At 38.3% G+C, this 8,067-nt stretch overlaps 1 pseudogene; it reads left to right on the top strand.

The window, feature by feature from the left end:
- Positions 1–4,313: 4,313 nt before the first annotated feature.
- On the top strand, positions 4,314–4,410 carry LOC125099507 (uncharacterized; annotated as a pseudogene).
- The last annotated feature ends 3,657 nt before the right edge of the window (positions 4,411–8,067 follow it).

Here is an 8,067-nt window from a genome sequence, read left to right as displayed (position 1 = left end):
ATGGTCCCTGAGCATCCTTGCCAGGCAAGTCCTCACCTCTGTAATTCTGCATGAGAGCATTTCCTTCAGCCCGTGTTCTCCTTTCACTGCTCCCAAAACAATGAGGAAAATCCAGGGAGGCCATTTCTGCCTCAGCTTTATGGCTTTGGTGAATACAAACGTCCTCCAAAGTTTACCTGGCTTCATAAGATGTTTGTCATCTCTGCTCCCCTCCTCATTCACCAGAGGAAAAGGAGAAACAACTGTGATCATCTGCAAAGGAAAGCACAAGTCAAACATGAAAGATATCTTAAAAATAAACATTTTAGAAGTGAGATGAGCCTTTTTGCAAACACAAGGAAGCACCTGCTTGTTGACATCTTGCTATTGTGGAAATTACATGCAAGTGTTTTCATAATTACAGATCCATACTCCCTGTGTGTAGAGCAAAACCGTTTGCACGACCCATTTGCTGAAGACTTGGAAACCTCTTGCTCAAGTCCTGACAGTGCTCAGGGCCCTTCCTTCCTCTCTCCCGTCCCCCCCCCCCCACCACCACCCAGAGCAGATGTGGAATGAGAAATGCCATGATTGGCCACATGGGCTTTTTCTGGGAGGCTCTGGGAAGAAGAAAATCTGGAGCCAGGCCCAACTCCACAGCACAATCACCTGCTGTGGACCATTCAGTTCACGTCAGGCATTTTTATCCAGAGCTCTTCCTACCTCACAGATGTGTCATAATAGAACGATGTAATGTGTAAGATGCTCCACGGTGCTATGAAGCAAATAAAACAAATAAATATAGGATATTTGCTTTGCCAAAAACCAGCATCCAAAAGGAAGATGCCAAGCCGCCTGTTAAGGTCAAATGATTTGTGATCTGAAACACACTGCCTCTGTTCAAGATAAATGGTGTGACACCCGTGGCCCCCCAAAAACCTTCAGTACGGTCCCTTTATATTCTTCTTAAACCTATCTGCATATTTAGGCCTCCTCATCCTTACTTATTCCTTTGCCCAACCGCAAGGTCTTCTGCCTTTATTTTTCTGTCCTGTCTCTCCTACTTCCTCAATCCCAACCCCCACCACGGAATTACAACCTATCATTCAAGCTCCAACTCCGTTAATCACAGCTGCCTTTGTTCAGTACTTTCTGTGCAGCAGGAACTAAGCTGCATGCTTTACATACTTCATTTTGTTGCATTTTTCCAACACATCTACAAAGTAAGTTTTATTCAGCCCGTTTAACAGAAAACAACCAGCGATCAGAGAAGTAAAATCACTTGCTCAAGATCACCATGTCAGAATTCAAACCCAAGCCTGTCTTGATCTAAAGTTGATGTTATTACTCACTGTGTTACAGTCATTCTTACCAACTCTCTATCCAGATTTCCTTGGTGACTCCACAAGAAAACAATTTCTCCCAATCGAAACTAAGATCCCCTCCAGAACATATTTTGACATGCTTTACACTCCCTTGATAATTGTTTGGTTTATATTGCTATTTAAGTTTAGATGAGTATGTTTAGTTCCCTTCCCTAAGTATACTGTAAACCTAGGAAAGTCCCAGAACTGTTCAAAATGCCTAACCTAATGCAACTATATTCTCCAGCAAGTACTGGTCTTACTTTATAGTCCCGAGTATGTTTTTGTTGCCCTTTTATCATCTAGCATTTTTTTTTTTTAAGATTTTATTTATTTGTCAGAGAGAGAGGGAGAGAGAGCGAGCACAGGCAGACAGAATGGCAGGCAGAGGCAGAGGGAGAAGCAGGCTCCCTGCCAAGCAAGGAGCCCGATGTGGGACTCGATCCCAGGACGCTGGGATCATGACCTGAGCCGAAGGCAGCTGCTTAACCAACTGAGCCACCCAGGCATCCCATCTAGCATATTTTTATGTACAGCACTCTAACCACATGAATAATTTGTTCTTAATTGTCAAGAGTCCAAATACAGGGGGTTAAATGAGATGATATGAGATTGAGAGGGCCAGGAAAGATGTAACCAGAGATGAACATACATCCTTCTGGGGCATTAGGTTATGATTTCTAAGTTGATAAGACCTAACGGAACTTTAACAACAACAACAAAAAAATAACAAAGCATTCCTTTTTGTCCTGGTAAGAATATTTGCCAAAATATACTGATATTAGGCACTATTCTAAATATGTATGAGTCATAATATTTCCAAATTAGCTATTAATAGTTACTAGTGTCTTCTTTGTGGCGAACGCTTTTCAACCTGCCATAAGACAAAGGTAGAATCAAGAATAAAATAAATTAGCATAGCATTTTATATTTTAGGAATAATGAACACTAGGTCTATCTAGGCAAAGTGATTTGATGGATTAAGAAAAATATTTAGAAAATTCAGAAGGCAAAGCACTCTAGCCGGACAAACAGAAAACTGAGGGAAAACTTTAAGAGTTTGAATGAAATAGGTAATTCTTCAAGAGGAAGAAATAACTTATACAAATGAGTACCTACTGATGAAATGAAATAAAAACATGATTCGGAAAGATAAAAATAATTGGCACCCAGGAGAAACCCCACAGGGACTTCCTGTACCAACCACAGTATATTTTTTTGGTTTTTTGGTTTTTTTTCAAAGGAAGGAGGAGTAAAGGTTACGTGTTGTGGCTTTCTGATAAGCGTAAAATTATTCCACTGCTCATTTTTTTTAAATTCCAGAATTCTTGGCTAAGAATGCTCAAGGTTTTTTTTTAAGATTTTATTTATTTCTTTGACAGAGACAGATCACAAGTAGGCAGAGAGGCAGGCAGAGGGAGAGGGGGAAGCAGGGTCCTTGCCGAGCAGAGAGAATGCTCAAGTTTTTATTTGGGGACACAAAATGGAATATGAAGGGAAATAAGCTAAAGTAGAAAGGTATGCATCTCAGGGAGCAGTACATTTGCTCATGCGCACCTGTGAACAAGGCTACCCTGTTTGGTGAGTAAGAATATGAACACACTTCATCACGCAGAAGCCGAGAATTTGAAATTTACCTTGCTCTTATTTACTGTGTGTGTGTGTGTGTGTGTGTGTGTGTGTGTGTGTGTATGTGTGTGTGTGTCAGGTGTATTCTTCCCTTCTCTGAGTCTGTCTCCTTTTGTGTTGACCAAGATAATACCCATCTACTTTCCCTCAAAAGTCTCAGGGACGACTCATGAAAAAGGCTCTTCAATTTAGCCAGTGTGCAAAGATACTGTGAATAATCAATAACTTCCGTTAACCCTCCAGAAACTTTCATTTGCATTTACTACTTAGAATCTCAATCGACTTTTCCTATGTATTAGCAGTTGTGAAACTTTCAAGAATTATAACTATAGGTTTTCACCATTTCCTGGCCTCCCTTTGGCTATAGATTTTCTAGCCACATGATCTTAAAGGGTCAATTTAGTTTAGTGAAATGTAATTGGCTCCAGATATGGCATCAAATGACCCATGTTCAAATTTCAGCTCTGCCTTTTGACCTTGATTAAACCAAGCACCTCCCTAAGCCTCAGCACCTTTCTCTATAAAAGGGGAAAATAACACCTTCCTGCACTTACCCACAGGATTATATTGAGGCTCAAGTTGAAAAGTATGCAAAAATGCTGCCTAAATCACATCTCTGTAATAGGTCTGTTCACATTATTTTTTCTTTTAGCCCCATCATTTCTATCAAACAGGAATAACATGCAGTTAAGGTTTTCATTTATTTCCTTCCAGTCTTTTTCTATACTCGGCATATATGCATTTGTGTATATGGGTAGGTTTACTTTTTTAAATGTAGGCAGTATTTTATTGTGATGTAATTATGTATTATCATACTTACTTGTATGATACTTACTTACTTGTATGATAATACATAATTACATCACAATAAAATACTTATTTGTACGATAATACATACTTGTATATTATGAGATATGTATGTATAGATCTCTAGGTTAGTAAAATTTCTTTCCAAACGTGGTTAATAACAGCTTGATATGTCTATGATATATAATATGTGTAATATGCATGCATATATGCATATATATGTATTTTATTATTATTAAAAATTATTTCCAAATATGGCTAATAATGGATACACTAAAAATAAGATTGGGGCTCCTGGGTGGCTCAATCCATTAAACATCGGACTCTTGATTTCAGCTCAGGTCGTGATCTCAGGGTTGTGAGATCAAGCCCCAAGTGGGGTTCTGCGCTCAACAGGGAGTCTGCTTGAGATTTTCTCTCTCCCACTCTGTCTGCCCTTCCCCCTCAACATGGGCCTTCTTTTTCTCTCTCTCCCAAATAAATAAATAAATCTTTAAAAAAAATAAAGTCTCTATTAAAAAAATATGGTGGGTAGTGCTCACTTTGGCAGTACATACACTGGAACTATAGAGAGATGAGCATGACCCCTGCATAAGGATGACACAGAAATTTGTGAAGTTTCCATATTTTTGCCCAGGTAGAAAGAAAGAGAAACATAAATACCATGTGATTTCACTCATATGTGGAATTTAATAAATAAAGCAAAAGAGCAAAGAGGTTAAAAGAAAAAAGAAAGAGAGAGAGAAAGAGAGAGGCAAACCAGGAAACACTGTTAACTATAGAGAACAAACTGATGGTTACCAGAGGGGAGGAGGATGGGGGGATGCGTTAAATAGGGGATGGGGTTAAGGAAGGCACTTGTGATGAGCACTGGGTGATGTATGGAAGTTTTGAATCACTAAATTGCACACCTGAAATTAAGTCTACACTAGCTTGAATTTAAATAAAAACTTTAAAAATATGTGGTGGGTAATAATTCTGCCATATGAGTGAAACATAATCTGTGGAATCATTCTCCACCTTCAACTCATCAAAAATCCTCATTTTCAGGTTCTTTTGTTTTTGTTTTGTTTTGTTCCTTTGTAGTTGATGATGTTACTAGGTTTATTTCCTATCATAACCAAAACTGTATTAAACATCTTTGTACAAAAATCTTTTTATGAATCCCTAATTCCATGCAGAAGATTTCTAGAACTGAAATCACTGGATCAAAGGTATGGATTCCTCTAAGGCCTTCGGTTAGCCCTAACATATTGTCAGCTTCTGTTCCTGCAGTATTGTACTATTTAGACAACCCAAGAGACTATTTTTATGTTAGCTTTGTCCTAATTACCCATTTTAATCATTAATCGTTACCAATTTCACAGACAAAAAAGAGTATCTTTTTATTATTTCATGTTTATATGATCACTATTGAAGTTGAAAATTTATCTTGTTTATTGATTTTAATTATTTCTGCCACAAGTCTCTTATGCTTGCTCCATTTCCAGTATTTTCCTTATTGATTTGTTGGCATTATTTGTACCTTAAGGAAATTCATTTCTCAGCTGTCATAACTCATAAGGTTTTCCAAATTTGTCATTTACACTTTAATATTGCTTGTGATTTTTGACATTGCAAGGGGTTTTTTAAGTTCTTTTTTTCTCCAACCTTATCAGGATATAATTGACACATAGCACTGTGTAAGTTTCACTTAAGGCCTACAACACGTTGCAAAAGGATAACCACCATAGCATTAGCTTATACCTCCATCCGTTGCATAATCATTTCTTATTTGTGGTAATTTTTTAACTTTGGAAAAATCAAATTTACCAAGCAGTGTCTTCCATTGCTTCACTTTTTTATATTTTATGAACTAAGTAGAGGGAATCCCTACTTCATCCGTATAGCAATTCATGGTTTTAATAAAAACCAGACCCTAAGTTCAAAGACTTAGCAATCTAGAGTAAAGTTAGAGTGTGACGATACTGAGATTGTTCTTCTACTAAGAAGTTAGTTTGAAAGTACCTGCAAGGAGATTAATAAGTATTTCTGGTGCAAGAAGAATTGGCACCAACTCAGACACAGCCCTATCTTAGACCACTCAGATATGTTCTGCATATGGCTTTTAGCCTATGGTGAGCACCCAGAAATTCCAACACTTGGAAAGCAAAAGCTCTGTGCTGGTACATCTATAGGTCAGCTGGGGTCAGGCACAGGGCCAATGACACCAGGGAGAGAGCGGGGAACAGGCAACAGACGAGGCCAAAATCAGTTCTGCTCAAGAAGAGGGTTTGCGAATGTCTGAGATGCGGAAGCTGTAATTAACAAGGTGACTGTAAAAGGGACTGGACTTACCTCCTAGTTTTAAGTGTCCGTCTCACTGTTCTCTGGCCGTATTTGCCTCAGTGCTGAGTAAGAGCAAATTTCTTGCTTGCCTTACATTTAAATTCGATACTTCTATCTTTAGAAAGGCCCATGAGGAGGAACACTTGCCACCTTAGCAGTGTGAATAGTAATCATGGCTAATAAAATGAATAAAAATTAACATTAATTAGGCTCTTACTTTGGATCAGACTCTGTTCTGAGCCCTTTATATTTATATTTTATATTTATATTTATATAAATGTATTTATTTTATATTTATATTTATATTTATATTTATAGAAGCCTTCAAAACACTTTTAACTGGTAGAAACATAATTTTCTCCATTTTGTAGCTGAAGGAGGAGAGGCATCGAGAAGGTGGACAACTTATCCAGGGTCACACAGCCCGCAAGAGGTTGAGCCAGGATTTGAAACCAGACAACTGGTTCCAGAATTGGCACCTTTTCAATATTCTATGATATTCTGTATTTATTATTAGAAACTTTGAGAGCCAGTATTAATTTCAATTTATATATGTGGAAAGATGTATGCATACATGTTTATACATATGGAAAGATCTATAAATATTATATCTTAAATATCTGTCTTTATTTATTATGGTCAATGGAAGGGGGGATTAGGAATTAATTAAAGAATTTTTGGCTTATCTAGACCTCTGGTTTTCTCACCTTCTGATACTTCTACCAGAAAACAAAGAACAGAACAAAGGCATAGCACAAGTATGACAATTTTTCTATAAGTTTGATGTATGTTACTTCTGCTGGGGATTGGTTTAAAGAGAAGCCAGACTGAATGTAGTGACCAAAGTAAGATCAAGTTTGTACACCCACCTATTATATTCCTAGCTTCTCCAGGGCTTCCCTGGGTACCAGCTTAGTGTAGGACAGCGGAAAGGGTAGAATGTGTGTGGATCCCCAGGAACAAGACAATTTAGGCTGTCTCTGAGTGAGGCTTGCCACATAACTGATGGGCTCATGACCCAACTATCCCTTTCTCTTCACACCCCAGTACCCATGCAGACCCGGGGGTCTCCCATCGCTGCAGTTTCAGGACTACTCATGGCCTGAGGTCTCAGATGGCAACTAGGAGAGAGATTACCCCACTGCCAACAATTTTGTCTCTTGTCTCATTCCTTCCACTCCATCCTCCACAACGCTGCTAGACTAATCATAGTTTTAGTGTAGGTTTAGTCACCTTCCTCTCCTTAAAATTATTCCATGGATTCCCACCTCCTATGGGATAAAATCTGGCCTCTCTAACATGGTATCCAAGACCCCTGATGATATAGCCCTTCTCCTGTTTCCAGCTTATACTGTGAGCTCTGTACAGGAAAGGAACTCTACTCTTCACCCTTGTGAATGTCATTTAATAAATATTTAATGGATGAATGGCTAGGTGGATGAATGAATGGGTGGCTCAATAAAAGAATGAATGAATAAGTCTTTTACACAGTGATAATTTTTTATTTATGCTGTTCTTTACAATTAACAGAGAACCCCCAAATCTCTCATTTTGTATTTCATTTAGACGTGACCACAAATCTCTGAGATAGATATTGCCAACAATTTACACATGAGGGTAGGTTCCCAGACCTCACAGCTTGGCCACACCAAAACTTGCAGCCTTTCTAATGTCACGGCTCCTTCTCATAATGCATGAGGTGATTTAAATGTGGTTATTTGATGGTGCAGAAATTTATAGAGTTTTATTGCCAGGAGGCTCCCCTGGTCAACCTTTTTAATTGGAAACATGAAAAACTGAGACCCAGAGATATAAAATTGCTTGAATTTGCACCACTCATTAGCAACAAACTGAAAATAGCTTCCTGGCTCCTAATTCCAACTTTCCAGGTTCTTAAATCCATCCTCTGCCACTCTCTGTACAACTGTATAACTTTATCCTTTTTGTGCCTCAGTTTCCT

This window comes from Lutra lutra, chromosome 4 (genome assembly GCF_902655055.1).
Source record: "Lutra lutra chromosome 4, mLutLut1.2, whole genome shotgun sequence".
Lineage (NCBI taxonomy): Eukaryota > Metazoa > Chordata > Mammalia > Carnivora > Mustelidae > Lutra > Lutra lutra.
This window is presented reverse-complemented; position numbering and strand designations above follow the sequence as displayed.